Raw genomic sequence first — 3,092 nt, 5'->3', positions numbered from 1 at the left:
ATACAAGTTCATTTATCTTAGCTTTTTAATATTAATTGCTTATTTATTTTCTTTTAATTTCAGTCTCATCTTAATGCTACTGGCCTCTATAATAAACTATTTTCACATTTTGAGGAGTTAGGAATAGCATTTGGTAGAGATAGGGCTCAAGGAGGCAATGCAGAAAATGTAACTCAAGCAGTTGCTACAATGGAGGCTGAGCGCGAAGCAACCTTGAGTGATCGGCAAGTGAATGAAAACACCCAAAGTAAATTTGGAATAAACCGAAATGGAATATGAAGCTGATTCTCAAGTACGTAAGCAATTGACTCTAATTCATGTACATAAATTCACTTATTGTTGATCCTACTACTGTGTATTTTCTTGGATTTTGGAGTGATTCTTCATTAGTTCATTTACTTTAACCTGTGCCTGTGACTAGCCTTAACTATTCTCATCATGTTGAACATTTAGATAGAAATACTGATCTTCATTTCTGTGGAGTATAATAACAAAGAAAAAAAGAATATGAATATAATTATGCAAACAGAATTAGAATCAGGGTAGTTAATATTCTATTAGGTTCTATTTAGTTAGTTAATGTTGTTAGTCTTGCTGGCCAAGGCAGAGATAATGCTTGTATATACAAGTGTAGAGCATGTATAATCAGTTAGGCTACTTGTTCTTCATTTCTATCAATATTGAATAATCTTCTGATGTTCCTGCTGGTGTTGCTTTTAATTTTTAGGAGCCTCCAACTCCTGGTGTTCCTGCTGCTCCCGGTGCTTCTGCTGCTCCTAGTTCTTCTACTGCTCCTAGTGCTTCATATATAGAAAGGAATAAAAAAAAAGAGGGAGCAAAAGTGAGGAAGTGATTGACATATTAGTAGAATCAATGAGAGATATGAAAGGTGCTTATCAAGAACACAGCCGTTTTAGTTGATATGGTTTCTTGTTTTAAGCATGAGAAAGAAGGAGCTGAGCGCAGAATGAAGCTAATGACACTATTGAGAGATGCTCCTGGTTTGAGCGGTGATGATAGAATGACGGCTGGCCTTAGCATTCTAAGGGACAATAGTCTGATCGACATGGTGTTCCAACTTCAACCGGGGGAACTTTTACTATTTTTGAAGAAATTGCTTTAAATATTGCTATTTTTGAATTTTTATTGAATATTATAATGACTTGATAGGAAGACATTTGTGCCAATTGTTGCTGTTGTTTTGTGAGGAATATAAGTAGCTAAAACCCTAGTTCCTGATGCCATTATATCAGGTTTTAAGATCCATGGAAAACTAGTTAAAGTTCCTCTTGAACTAGAATGTGTAGCAACTGGTGATGGCTTAATTCCAAGAAATGTTTGTTGAAAATTGATGGTGAATTTTAGATTTTTGTTGCTTTGTGTATAATTGATCACATATTTTGCATCTTTGGAAGTAATTACAATGCTAGGAGAATAGAGATGCCGACATTCAGTTAGTTGAAGATCATCTGAGATGAACACTGCTCGTTTTACATTGTCATAATCACTAATTTAATTATGATAAAATTGATTTTAATTAAACATTTGTTATTAAGGGTATTATAGTAAATTTATTAGTAGAGATAAAATTTAGAGTCAATAATAATTTAAATATTTGTTATTAGGAATATTTTAGTAAATTTTAAAAAATTTAGAATCAATAATAATTGGGTAAAGTATATTTTTTGTCCCTGAAGTTTGACAAAAGTTTCAAAAATACCCCTAAGTTTTATTTTGTTTCAATTTTGTCCTAGAAGTTTTCGATTTGCATCAAATATACCCCAAATGGCTAATTTTTCAAAAAATTTAAGACCAATTCAACAACAATTTTATAAGAACAACCCTCAATACAAGCAAATCAAGCATAATTTTCATGAATTATTGTTAGATTGATCTTAATTTTTTTGAAAATTTAACCGTTAAGGGTATATTTGATGCAAATCGAAAACTTCTAGGACAAAATTGAAACAAAATAAAACTTAAGGGTATTTTTAAAATTTTTGCTAAACTTCAGGGACAAAAAATATACTTTACCCATAAGAATTTAACTAAAGATATTTGATATTAGGGGTATTTTAGTAAATTTAAAAAAATTAGAGTCAATAATAATTTTAACTAAACATATTTGTTATTAGGGGTATTTTAGTAAAAAATTTAGAGTCAATAATAATTTAACTAAACATATTTGTTATTAGGGGGTATTTTAGTAAATTTAAAAAAATTAAAATCAATAATAATTTTAACTAAACATATTTGTTATTAGGGGTATTTTAGTAAATTTAAAAAAATTAGAATCAATAATAATTTTAACTAAAAATATTTATTATTATAGATGTATTTTAGTAAATTTAAAAAATATTTAACTTTTAGTCATTAATATTTTAATTTGAATGATTAAGGATAATATGACCAAGATATTTAAACTCAACCAAACAAAAATTTAGTCATTCCTAGGATTATTACATAATATTCCAATGTATTAAATTTTACAACCAAATATGGGAATCATATATTCCAAGTAATCTCATTCCTAGGAATATAATGCCTAGGAATGAGATTACTTGGTAATAAAATTTAATCTTTGAACCACACACACCCTTAGAGTATGGTTTAATTGTCAAACTCTAACTTGTTAGCATTATTATAATGAATTGTGAATGACTTAAGAAACTCATTTCTTCGTTCATTCAATCCCCTTGGCCAAGGTTTTATTCATCTTAGTCATTATAATCATAGAACTCAAACTCTTTACCGAGAGTTGACACGGATTCCTTATTGACTAATTATTAATTCTACAAGTATTTAAATCATACCTAATATCCATTCAACTAGCACCATAGGGTATTAGGTGTCTGGAATCAAAGTATAATAAATACATCATTAATTATTATGATAGTTGCAGATCAAAGAAAACTCTATTACTATATTCATCTTGAGAATATCCTATTGACAAATATGCGGTAATTATAACCATTAGAAATTTTTAGAGTGAGTCAGTTCAATGGTCATATCTCTATATGCACCATCTATATATATAATTTAATAAATGAGATCTATTAATCTTCATCCAATGAAGACCATTATATATATAT

The 3,092-nt window shown here is 28.8% G+C and overlaps 1 long non-coding RNA gene across 1 annotated transcript; it reads left to right on the top strand.

The window, feature by feature from the left end:
• Window positions 246-824, top strand: LOC110267903. The gene is made up of 2 exons (XR_002355876.1): window positions 246-292; window positions 728-824. It is a non-coding gene; the product is annotated as an uncharacterized LOC110267903 (long non-coding RNA).

Source organism: Arachis ipaensis, chromosome B02 (assembly GCF_000816755.2).
Source record: "Arachis ipaensis cultivar K30076 chromosome B02, Araip1.1, whole genome shotgun sequence".
NCBI classification, from domain to species: domain Eukaryota; kingdom Viridiplantae; phylum Streptophyta; class Magnoliopsida; order Fabales; family Fabaceae; genus Arachis; species Arachis ipaensis.
This window is presented reverse-complemented; position numbering and strand designations above follow the sequence as displayed.